Source organism: Aquila chrysaetos, chromosome 3, assembly GCF_900496995.4.
Source record: "Aquila chrysaetos chrysaetos chromosome 3, bAquChr1.4, whole genome shotgun sequence".
In the NCBI taxonomy this organism is placed as follows: domain Eukaryota; kingdom Metazoa; phylum Chordata; class Aves; order Accipitriformes; family Accipitridae; genus Aquila; species Aquila chrysaetos.
The window spans coordinates 51,437,766-51,451,269 of NC_044006.1; the positions used below are offsets into that span (position 1 = coordinate 51,437,766).

The 13,504-nt window shown below is 43.0% G+C and overlaps 1 long non-coding RNA gene across 1 annotated transcript; it reads left to right on the forward strand.

Moving 5' to 3' along the window:
* Window positions 1–260: 260 nt before the first annotated feature.
* On the forward strand, window positions 261–11,271 carry LOC115339517. The gene is made up of 3 exons (XR_003922752.1): window positions 261–365; window positions 447–598; window positions 11,194–11,271. It is a non-coding gene; the product is annotated as an uncharacterized LOC115339517 (long non-coding RNA).
* Window positions 11,272–13,504: the final 2,233 nt, after the last annotated feature.

Consider the following 13,504-nt stretch of genomic DNA (forward strand, 5'->3'; position numbering starts at 1 on the left):
CTGCCCAAAGGCGCAGGTTTGTTTTGTCCCTGTTTCCTCACACCACTCCTGTGGGGATGGCAGCCGAGCACAAGGCCAGACTCCTTCAGCAGCACACCCGCTCCTCTCCCCATGCCGACACATCCATCTCCTAGGGGAGAGGAGCCAAGCAGAGCTGTTGGAGGTAGTCCACGTTCCTGCAGATAACATCCACCTCTGGCGTAGATAACCTGGCTTCGCTCTCCCTTTTACCGCACACGGGTATGTTGCCCCACACAGGAGGAAAACACGCGCCCTTTGGTACCATGGCTTGTTCTTTAAAAAGGTGATGTCCTGGACATACGACTCGCTGTTCTCCAGCCCTGTGGTCCGAGAGAGCAGGAAAGGTACCCTTCTGAAACCTGTCCCTGGAGCCACGTTTGTTTTGTTTTGGTGGGAAGCACTAACTCCACTCACTGTCATTTCAGGTCCAGGATCTCTCCTGGGAAGAGTGAGGTATACCCAGACCACTGAAAAGCCAGCAAGGATTCACATCACCTCCAGTTCCTGCCAGACCCAGCTGGACCGCACCTGGCCAGGAGACACAGAACCCTAAGAGGAACAACAGCATCCCTTGTGGGTGAGGACATGGTGATGAAATAACAGTTTCTCAGTTTAATTGGAGGTGAAGCAGGAAAGATTTGTATCTTGCTCTCCCGTAAGAGCCCTTAAAGAGCAACGTCTTCTGCTTGTGCAGGCTGGAGCACATGGAAAAGAGCCCATGGCTTTAAATGCACAATTTGGAAAGTTTCAAGTTTGGGGGACTCGGTTTGCAACTCTTTATTAAAATAAGGGCCTTTCAAAAATCAGACACTCAAAATTGAGCTTCAGAAACTGCTGTTTGCTTTTGGAAGTGTTGGCCTTAGTCTCAGCTTTAGTATAAATCCCACGGGGTTTGTTCAGGTTTCTTTGGATTGTGCATCATTTGCAAACTCAGCGGATTCCTTTAAATTGTTCCTGACCTAAGAGGCCTTGGGGTCATTTAGTATCCCTGAATCGACAGATCAGACTGGTTCTACGTTGTGCCCGATGAGGTTCTGCTATTGTTAACATGCTGTCATATACATATAACCTTGATGCCGTGGTATCATATACATGCAACATGGTATCATAGACTATATCATGCCATCACATCATATGATGGTATCAGGCACACTGATATATGTCATAAATAAGTCTTCAAAGCTTGTTAAGTCCAACATTTTTTGTTACAAAGTAATGGTATTTTATGTTCTACCAATAACTCACATAAAAAACCACTGTAAACCCCAGTTCAACGAGACACAATTTTGATATCTGCTATATTCACATTTGCCAGAGGTGATCTGCTCTTTTTAAAGTGTAAAAATAAAGCACGAAAATGGAAACATGAAGGAAAACCTGCAAAAAACCCCTCATGAAACATAATGACAGATCTGGTAAAAATTATTTTTGACAAATGGGGAATCCTATACAGAAGAGTTTGGAAAGAACTTCAGTGGCCAGGGTAGCATGAAAAATACACAATTTCTCCTCAGAATCAAATATTGTAAGGAAATTTGATAGAAGCCAGCCTTGCTCTATGTTCTTAATAGGAGATCCTAGGACCAGCAAACTTCAGGAACACAAGAAAAATACACAACCAGCCCAGTTAAGGAGTTCTCTGAAGGAATATCTAATTTCCCTACAAGTGACGTGCTGTTCTCTTTGATCTCATTCTCATCATTGTCTTCTCTAACCTTCCACATAAAAAGCTCTCACCATTTTCGTGGATTTCTTGTCGTGGGGACGCAAATTGTATTATCACTGATTTTACAAGACAGGGCTAAAATCTTTATATTCCAAAAAGATATGATTATATTCATTTTTACAAAAAAATCGTTATGATCAATAATATCTTTTAAACAGCATTTCATGAAAAACATCCAGTCATTTCAGTATACACCAGGATGTGTACTAATTTTACATTTTCCCGTTAAACACAAATCCATAATATTATCCAACTCGTTATATTCTGACAGTAGGCATTATCTGATTACGTATGTCTTAATCACCAGGTGAATGTGCAGTAGGGCAGAGTTAAGATTATTTTCAAAACTTTAAAGTTCTCTGTGGATTCAGAAGGTAGTTATTGTAGCCTCAAACTGATTTATTAGATCAACAGAGGGCAAACCAGTCAGCAGTCATGCACGTCTGACAAGCTGCCTTCTCTCCAGCAGAGGTCAGTTGTACATGGACACACAGCAACCATGCTGTCATCGAAAGAGAAATCAAAGATTAAGGGGAAGTTTGTGGCTCATCACAGCCCATGGATTGTGTAGAAAAATGGCTATTGATAAAATTACAAAAATTCAGTGTTTGCCTGTCTCCCTTCTTCTATCTTACAGGCACATGTAAAATTCAGAGGTTTCTGTGGACATTAAGTGCAATAGGTGGTTGATTACTAGATCTGAAAAGTTCAAGGGAAAATAATTTGACATAATTTCTTTTTGAAGTTACTTTATATAGAGTTGTTCACATGTAAGTTATTAATGAAGATTGGCATAAGTTGCTCTGACAAACCAACAATGATTTATGATGCAACATGAGACAAATAATTAGTAGTGCATTGCATTTCCCTGCCTTAGGCACCAGCAACTCCTACTTCACAAAGGGCAGTAACAAATAAGCAAACCCTCTTGGAAGTTCGTGCCACTGGAAGATTAAAAATGAATTTCAAAGCAGACATGTCCAAGGCTTAATGGAAGTGGCAGCACTTTTTAGACACTTTGCATGATAGACTTCACCAGGGCTCTGCAAATAACAGAGAATGTTACAAAATGCCTTCCAGCTTTTCAAAGGCAATGATTTAAACAAAGGATCAAAAGGCAGAATGAAAAATGAAAGCAAGCTTTAGAAAAAAGTGTGGAATATCACTTCTGAAGTCAGGTTTATTGTTATGGCAGTAAAGTCACTATAGGGCACTATTCCACATGGCTTTAGAAATCTTGTCTTCACAAATGAACTAGTTAGTTAGTCTCGGAAGAATACATGGGTGGTTACTTGGTTAGGAAAAACTTAAGCAGAAAGTATTGGAGAGCTTTTCTTACTGTTTGCTAAAACCAGGTAGTTCTCCAGGCAGATCACTGAGTTGAAATTTCTGCAAGCCTGAATATCCACAACAGGTGCAAGAATATAAATGAAGAGTTTAATTGTATCTGGTACACAGTCACTAATAATTCCTCTGACATTTGATTTGCTATTGGTAGATCACCAGTTCCAAGATCTTTGCACAAACACATGTACAAAGCTAAAAAGCACGTATCTTAAAAAGGAAAAAATATTTCTCAGAAAGAAATGGCAAAAATAAGAGGTGCAGTGTACAAGTAGAAGGTAAAGGGAGATCTGTGGCAGATGGGCGAGTTCCATGTTGTTCTGCATTTGGGTTACTCTTCAAAGATATTGCAACTGTGTGCTCTTAGAAACAATTATTTTAGTGACAGGGTCTTTTCTAAGCCTCTTTTCTTCCTTTGTTCCTCACTTTCTTACAACATTGGCGCCAAAGGGATTAGTTAGAAGGCCAGGAAATAACAGTTTCAACAAAGTTCTATGGGACCATGGGTAGGTAACTGAGGGACTTAGAAGATACGAGGTACTGGTTTCAGGATTTGCAGATCAGCCCAATTGCAGTGGCCCACACAATGCCTGAAGTGTCCAGGGAAGGAGTAGCAAGGCTGCAGCAGTATATTTTATTTTTGCTGCTATTCAGGCAACAAAAAAGGAAATTAAGGTGGGGGGGGGGGGGGGGAGGCAGCGGAAGAACACACTGGTACTTGCAAGACAGGGAAATGTGTCCATGCTCAAATAGAGCAGCATTTGACACAACCATTTGGGTCTAGTGGGGGGGGGGGTCCATAAAGCCCCAGCTGCATCCCTGCTGTTCGTACAACTAGCACTCTGTAGCCCTGACTTGTCTCCTCTGACAGGTTCACTTCACCTTGAAAGCTCTCTCAGCTCTTTTGGCTTGTGGAGATACCAGGTTGAAGGAAGGATAATGTATGGCTTGTTACCCTATAGGGGAACTCTAGTCCGGGTCAAGAGAAAGAGGAATAGCAGCCTGCCCTCCTTTCTATCCTACTTTCAAAAAATAAAAAAGCTAACTGCATTCACAATGTTAACTATACATTGTGATTGATGTACACTCTATATTTGGTATTTATATGAGACTATAAATTCTTCAGTCAATCTACCTATACAGTAGTTAGTAGATTAATGTGTCAACTGTGACTGAAAAAGCTTGGTGAGCTGTAGTATAAATGTTAAGTGATAATAATAAGCACCAACTAAAATAGCAATTAGCTGGAAGTTAGAGCTACATTTCTACAAATTGATCAAACCTTAGCAGAGCAACACTAAGCAGGATGACTGTGGATTCAACCTGGTTCATAAGGTAGAATTCATCCTAAGGAATCCTAGTCTTTCCGTAAAAGATAACAATCATTCTCCAAGAAAGTGTCTTTTTGTGTTGTCCTAAAACATTTGAGACTCTGTCCATTAAAACACATCATTACCCAGGCTTCTGGTTTTGCACTTGTAACTGAGGTACGGAAATGGCATGCAAGAAAGAAAGCCTCCGGAAATTTTGGTGGTGCCTTTGGAAATAGCAGGTGCTTGCCATGTAATGCAACCAGTTACTTTTAGTTGAAATGGTTCAATGTACTGGGAAGGGCTTGGAAACATAGGAGCAAAACAGCTACCTTGGGAAGGAACTGGAAAGTTCTGGGAGATACTTTCGCAAGCTTCCTGGCAGTGGTCGTGCAGACTCAGCAGCCTGTAGAGGACTTCAGGCTTGAAGGGTTTTACTGTGCTTTGCTACTGTGCTCATGTTCTGGATTACTGAGGAAACTGCAAAAGGAGAGCTCCACAGCTTGTATGGTAGGACCTGGAAGAAAAATGGGCTTTGTGCAGGACTGGATGAGTGGCTTAGGGAACATAGACTGAAATACTCTCTTAAAAACCAAACAAAATAGATGCCTCCATTCAGCTCTGTTTTGAGTTCCTGATGACTCAAGAACTTTGTTGAAGGGAGCAAAAGAAAGGCTGAGATTACGGAATTACTGGCAGCACTCAGAGATCTTTAGAATTATTGGGTGCTTTTTACAAAACGCTGCCTCATTTCCCCACACCACCTTTGGTTTGAAATCCAATCCTTCATCTTTGATTTAAAACAACAACAATTTGCATTTTTACAAACATCAAAGGATGCCACATTTCTTTATAGGATTCCTGAGACCTCTCAAATATTAACTTGAAGCTTAGCTTTACCAGTCAAAGTTAAAATCAGCAGTACATACAAGGTGATCCGTGAATTTAATACATCATGAAGATGTATTGAAATGAATGAAACCAACTAAGTTCTATTTTTGACAAAAGAGTGAACCTTATGGCAAATTATTCATATGACTGAAAGTAAAAATGCATTATGGAGAGAAGATCATAAAAGAAATTATTTCTCTAAAATAACTCTTTGAAATGTCCCTTATTTTTCGTACTTAGTTCTGGCCAAGACAGTCATCTTTGCTGTCCTCTCCATTATGCCTTAACCATGAATTGGATGGACTAATTGGTGTAAATTAATAGGAAGTTGTGGCCTTAATGTCCCATCTACAGAGATAACAATAATAGGTGCTAATTACAGTAGTGATCTGGATTTCTTTAGAAGTGGCTATCAGTGCGTCAGTGCACAGGAAACAAGAAGCTTCCAAGCAGTGTCCTAGCTCTGAGTTTATGCTGTAGTCTTAGAAAACCAGTTACCTAGGGACTGAGACATCCAGCCCTGGCCATGGCTTCCATTCTTTTCATACATACCCATTGCTTGTTGACAAATAGGCCTGTATTTTTTTGCTCTCTCCCTCATTTTTCCTGACTCGAAGTCTCCAGATGAGGATAAGCAGCTACGCTTGCCTGGAGGCCTGGATGACACTCACGGAGGGAAGATGAAAGCAGCAGCAGAGAAATATAACAGCTTAATCTTCTTAAAAGGGCATAGCTGATAAAACAGTTCTGGGCTGGCTCTTGTTCCACTGCTTTGAATTGCTGCTTGGTTAAGGGAGTTTCATGTTGCAGTGTGCGAGCATGATTATTTCGGCATTGCTTCTGATCCCAAATAGCTGTCAGTGCCTGGAGTTGTAGATGGGTATGTTTTTTTCTCATCGAAATCCAAAAATAAATGGTGGAGGAGTTGGGGAAAATTACTACTGAATGCAATGAGCTTTCAGACACAGCAACCACCTCAGTAAGGAAGCCTAAGGGAAGAGATATGGCAGCACAGAGTGTTCCACCAAGACAATGCAAATTAAAATTCAGCAGACAAGTGGCCTTCAGACCCAGGCTTTTGGAAAATCATATCACTTGTGCATTTTAGTCCAGAATTAGGAGGCTACCTCCCTGTAGCCAAAATGAATAGGACTGCTTAAGCATGACTTTAACAGGGCTATCTGTCCTCACTTCATGCCTGAACAGAGAGCTGTGTGTCTGCAGCATAAAGAAAGTAAGGTGATTTGGGATCCCTCAACTCACAGGACACTGAGATTATGACTTGGGACTGAAAGTAGGCAGGCATCTAGTGCCATTTTAGACATTGTGCTGCGTGACAATGATTCATTTTGACTACTTCCCCACAACTTTTTAACACACCTATCTCCTGCATTGAGATGTCTATCTTTGTAGGCAGCTCAATTCCAACATTTGTGCTTTGAGGGATGTCTATGTCACTCTCACATATATACAACTGACACGTCTCCTCTAATCCATCCTCTGTGATGTAGGCATTTCATGCCCAGTGCCATTCTCAAGGTCTGTCCGCCTGCTCTCTCCAGGCATGACATAACTATGTCTGCACCAAGAATGAGATGCCAGGGGCAAGAATAAATCCTGTCCACTGGTAATAAAACCTCCCACCCCACTCTGCTTAGCCTAGAGGTTAGTGGAGACCACAGAAGAGATGGAGGCAGGAGGCTTGTTTAGGAAATTGTACAGTAGATGGATATAAAGCCAGTGTCAATTAGAGTAAATAGGGATTAGGGAAGAGTTAAGGCCTGGGATGAACTTTAGGTCTGGACAGGGTCAGAACAAGCAGCTCTGCAAGATATAGGTGAGGGTCCAAGACCAATAGTGCTAAGCAGTGAGGAGGGTCTGAAAGGGATCACTGCACCTCCCTTGTCTCCTAGGATTGTGGTGGAGGAACTCACCCCTAAGCCTTTTGAGGAGGGAGGGTCTGGCAGGAGCTGCAGAGGTGGAGGTAGCTCCAGGGGTGAATAAATGACAGCAGTCACAGTACAATCATTCCCTGAGTGGTGAAGGGAGAGGTGGTGATAGTCCAAGATGTTGCTGCTGTGACATCAAGTTTAGGTGTCCCTCTAGCACAGCCCAGATGATGTTGAGACAGTGATGGAAGGAGGAAAGACACTATGTCTGTGTCTCCACCCAAGAAAAAGGAGATATCTGCCTGAAATTCATGGCCCCAAGCAGTGGAAACTTGTCTTACCTCTGGGACTGTGATCATCAAGTACAGCAGGGGCTCACTTGAGTGCTGGCTTTCCTTCTGCACACCAGCTTGACAGAGTTCTTTATTGAGAAGGTGCTGGGATAGTAATTGACAGTGGGAAATATATCCGTGGGGGATCACACTGTTGCAATAGCGCTCTGCAGTGCCAAAGTGCCTCCGCACCTCTTAATGTGCAATAGTTGCTGGCCTCTGTTTTCTGGAGCACGTTGGGCATCTTCAGAAGACAGCCCAAAATCTGAGATGCTGATTGAGAAGATAAGACCAAGGTTGTCTTTGAAGAAGAGTTCTTTCTGCTGGAAAGCTGTGTACTGGGAGTGATGGGCTACAGTGGAGGGGAGTATTAGGGAGGTCATGGTCTGGGTACAAAAATCTCTCTTACCTCTTGGAGTGTTAAAAGTGGCCAGACCCTGCGATGGCCAAATCATGTAAGTGCCCATCCACAGACCATATTCCCATGTAGCTTGTAAGAGATCTGGCAATAGTCTGTACAGAGAAAGGAAAAATGTACAGTCTGGTCAGAAAAGAAGTACTGTGCATTAGCTTGGTGGTAACTGAGTGATGAAAGATCAGTAGTAAAGTGTCATTAATAGACACCTTGTGTCTGCATTGATACCTTACTGCTGGTCATGCTGGAAGCAACCAGTTGTATTAAATTACTTGTTTCTTGCCCTATGAACCTAGTCCCTAACTGCTGCAATGCAATCACATCCTGGACCCCTGTCAGTGTGCAGGCAGCTGCCAAGTGAAGCACCAGTTAGGTGCCACAGTAGGAAACCCATGGACCCACGTTCCTTGTGGGACCATGTGAGCACAGTTGTAGGGAATGTGACAATCCTCAAACTGTCTGTTCATGATGCCTAACGTGGAGGAGGAAAGAGAGTTCTTGCCTGAGTTATGTCATCTCAGAGGCCCCACACAACACTTATCCTCCTGGAAATGGTTGGGTTTTTTGTGGAGGAGGCAGAAGCCATGCTTTGGAGTGGCTAAGACAAGCGCTGATTTCATGTGCGTACACTCTTTGACCTGCTTATGGCAGGGCTATTTGGCATCATCCACCAAGGCTGATGCAGAGCTGCCATGGGTCTAACTGGTTGTATGGTGCCAGGAGTCTGGGGAGAGCAGGGAAGGGGGGACCTCTTAACCAAAACCTAGGATCAAATTTTTTGTCCATGAAATTTTGTGTGTCAGCAGAGAAATCTCTCACTGTTGTCTTGATTCTGCTGCAGTATTTGCCCAAGGTGCTGCTGTGCCTCACTGCAAGCTCACCCTATCCCAGCCATTCCCAAGATAAGGTGTTTCTTCATTCGTGTAATCAGCAGAAGGCAGTGATGGGGCTGAGGTGTGGGAATGCACGTGAGGCTGGGGATCTGCTATGCCTAACAGTGCTGCTGCCCTCCATCCCCACAGCGACACTGGCATTTCTGGGACTTTGTGTTACACAGGGGTCTCATCTGTCGGGGAAGAGCATGGGCTTCCAAGGCCTTTTTGCAGGGGGAAAGCTATGTATGGTACATGGGGGAGAGGGTGAGGGGTCTCTCAGCAGCTGCCTTGCAGCCACCCTGGCAAACAGCTCAGGGATGCAGGAGCACTGCACAGCTCTACTTGCAGCCTTCAATGCCTCTAGGTTTCCCACTGAATGAACAGGGAAGCAAAATACCTGCTGCGTGATTGAACACAGGCCTAAGCTTTGGGAGATGCCTATAGCCTAAATGCAGATGACATCTTTTAGTCAGATGAGCTACACATCAGCTATACCCATCCATTGTAAAATATCATGTAAATGCATGTTAGGAGAGATTCAATTTTGGCCACTTCAGTTCTCACAGCCTGCTAGCCGTAGCTAACGGCAAGGTAGAGGTTTTACTGCAGCCCGGGGACTGTGTATTTCATTGGGCAGCCATGATGTGCCACCAGTTCATATCTCAGCAACCCTTCCCATTTCTATGTCAGTGGCTAGTGTTGCCTCTTCTTCCTTGGGCTGCACCTGCTGTGCAGTGTTTTCTAGAATACCTTCTTTTACATAATTGCCTGTCAGCTGCCTGCAGTCTGTATGTGCTTCCCAGATCTCACGACTTCCTTGCAGCACACCTGGCAGGTCTGGCACATATTGTTAATGCCTCTCCAAAGGCATCCAGGAGTAGTAACTCATTAGCAGAAATTAGTTTTTGAAAATTAACTGTCAGGCTTTGCAGTGCAGTACAGATGTAAAACCCTACTCACAAGCAGCAGCTTTTATTAATGTCCTATTAATACAACAATACCAAGGCAAAATGACGATAACATGGAATTATGTTGAAAGCATTGTAAGCAGCTTAGGAGTAAAAAGTTTACAAAGGTGTTGTAATTGTCCCCCAATCTATTACACATCCAAGAAATCCTGTTCCAGGGTTACACAGGAAAAAAACCCAGCATATAAAGATCTAGAAGGGCACTGCTGATTTTATACTATATCATTATGATGAAGGAGTTTTGTGTTTGCAACCACTAATTAAAGTAGATGGATTTATAAAGGCATAATGCTTTCCCCCCCATCCCCTAAAAAAACCCCCTGTGGTATTACTATAAAGGAGGCATAGAGTTAATAGAAAAGTAAATATCTGTGAAAAATGTCAAACTGTGCAAGAGGAACCATTACCTATGTGTCACACTCCACACTAGGAAGATTAATCTATCCCCACCTCAGCATGGGTTTCTCACCATGACTGCGATGAAAATAAAAATAGTTCTGTGTATGTGTCTAGCCAATATACATACAACTCTTCAGTAAATATAAATATCTTTTGGGGGCATGACCAGATACTCTGTTTTCCACTGGTTCATCCTATATATGTAAGGTTTTTTATGACTATCCTAAAGAAAGACAGCTGATGTTCTACTTTTTAATAAAGACTTTATTATAATATCTTCCCTGTTTACTGAAGAACATTTCTCTATGTATAAACAGGAAACTTCATTTCAATGACTTCCAATGCATGCTGAGATAGTTCTATTCTTTTATAGTATATATTTTAATTTTTATGGGTTTCCTTCATATTTGGGAAGTATTCTATCATTGTCCCAAAACCTTTTACATACAGGTAGGCTGTGAAACAGACTATGCAAAAAGTTCAGTGAGCTCCATGGGACATGTAAGCATGCAACACTGCACTGACAAGCCCAGGGCCTATGTCTGTGTATAGGAGCCAATGCTGATTATGCTGAAGTCAGTGCCAAAATCTCCCTTGCTCAGAGTCCATATAATGTGCCTTGTGAAAAACTTCTCACCAAACAGATATATAGCATCACCATCTATGTGTTATGTTGAAGGAGAAGCTTTTGCATTACATACAACTGCCATGCCTCAGCATTCATTTCAGACCACCATCCTCCTTCAGGATAAGCTGAGTTACGTACAAAGTGACTCTCGAGCTGTGAAATCAGTCTGGCATGGCTTCACATAGCAAGAGGGAGGTCCGCATTTGGGAACCTCATAAATGGATAATTAGGCTCATGCCATTGATATCAGTCCCAGGTTCTGCTACCCAAAGCTGCAGCCTCTCTCATGTTTTGTGATCTCTCCCCATAGAGATGCCCAGTGTAAGCCTTCCACTGTAAGTGCTTTTGCTACCTTTGTCTGAATAGTATATTTTCATAATCATCATCTTCTTCAGGTAATTCAGGATCAATCAAGTCGGTCAATGGGAAGCGCTTGGATGTCCAGTCTCCAGATGAAGTGGCTGGGATCTTTCACAAGAGTGAGCTGCTCCACAACACCAGTCCCTGAAAAGCCAGCATCTCATCCAGTTGATGATCCTACTCTCCATCATCCAAACCATGGATTCCATCCCTGTGTACTTACATTCTGAATACTTCTTTAGTCCATGAACCTATCTTTTTAATTCTTACAGGAGAAATCATTTCACTACACGTTGTATCATTAACCATCACACTTTTCAGGAAGATATGATGGGTGGATGAGAGGGTGTGGGTATATTCCAGGGTAGAGCATATACGTGATGTAACAGAGTGATTGGAACAGCCAGCATTCATTTCTCATTTTTTTCCTTTTAAATTCTTGTTTAAGCACTAAGTTTTATGTCTAATTTAGGAGATTAGAAAAACAGTTCTAAACAACTTATTACAAAACCACTACTTTTGTTTCCTTACTCACCTCTGTATTTCGTGTTTGTTCAAATATTGGTGTTTTGATGTGTTTGATACACTGCTAGTAAAATACAGTTATTCAGTATTCTTGATCCTCCTATTTATTCAGGCTTCTTATTACATATAAGAACTTGCATTAACAGTCTTGACTTTGTTTAATGCTTGGTCCTCCATTAGTACAAAGGTACATAGAAAAGAAAAATAAAACACCTCATAAAAGTGTGACAATCATAATAAAGCCAATATAATAAATAGACTTAATTACAGCTATACAGTGACATATTGCCACTAGGTGGCAGGGCAACAATGCATTCCGTCAGGGCAACAGATGAGCAGAATTAATTCCTACTCACATCCTCCAAGGATTTAGTGTTAATATTGTCTACCCTCTTACACTTCTCAGTTAAAGGCCTTAAAACTGTAGTGGGATTGATTCTTTCTTTGACAGGGTCACTTTTTTGAAAACTCTGTACACTGCTGTACTTCGCTCTGCCACTCTGATAACCATAGTGAGGGAGTTACAAAGAGAAATTAGAGGCAAAGTATAAAGAAAGCATAAAGACAAGGGGAGAGCAGTAGATCTCATCCACCCGGACTTCAGTAAGGCCTTCAGCACTGTCTCTCATAAGATCCTCATAAAGATCCTGATGAGGCATGGCCTGGGTGAGCAGCGAAGTATACTGAAAACTGGCTGAATGTCTGGGCCCAGAGAGTGGCGATCTGTAGTACAAAGTCTAGCCGGAGACCAGGAACTAGCAGTGTACCTCAGGGGTCAATGCTGGGTCTAATCCTGTTCAACATCTTCATTAATGATCTAGATGATGGGGCAGAGTGTAACCTTAGCAAGTTTGCGGATGACACAAATCTGGGAGCTGGGAGGAGTGGCTGATACACCAGAGGGTCGTGCTGCCATCCAGAGGGACCTTGATAGAAATGGGTGGACAGGAAACTTATGAAGTTCAGTAAGGAAAGTGCAAAGTCCTGAACCTGGGGAGGAACAGCCCGGTGGGTCAGTATATGCTGGGGTCCACCCAACTGGAAGGCAGCTTTGCAGAAGAGTATCTGGGGTCCTGGTGAATGCAAAGTTGCACATGAGCCAGCAACGCGCCCTTGCGGCAAGGAAGGCTGATGGTATCCTGGGCTGTGTTAGGAGGAGTGTTGCCAGCAGGTTAAAGGAGGTGATTCTTCCTCTCTGTTCAGCACTGGTGAGGCCACACCTGGAGTACTGTGTCCAGTTCCAGGCTCCCCAGTAGAAGAGAAACATGGACATACTGGAAAGAGTCCAGCAAAGACTTCATGCCACTTATCACCACCCTCTGGGCCTGGCCATTCAGCCAGTTTTCAACCCACCTCCCTGTCCGCTTATCCAGCACATATATCAACAGCTTGTGTATAAGGATCTTATGGGAGACAGTGCCAAAGGCCTTACTGAAGTCCAGGTAAACAATATCCACCACTCTCCCCATCTGCCAGGCCAGTCATTTCATCATAGAAGTTTATCAAGTTGGTCAAGCATGACTTCCCTGTACTGAAGCCATGCTGACTACTCCTGGTGATTTTCTTGTTGATCATGTGCCTGGAAATGTTTTCCAGGATTAGCTGCTCCATCACCTGCCCAGGGATCGAGGTGAGGCTGACTGGCCTGTAACTCCCTGGGTCCTCCTTCTTGCCCTTCTGGAAGATAAGAGTGGCATTTGCTTTCCTCTAGTCTTCAGGCACTTCTCCCATAAGCAATCAAAGATTATTGAGAGTGGCCTTGCAATGATATCTGCCAGCTCCCTCAGCACTCATAGGTGCATCCATCAGGGCCTGTGGACT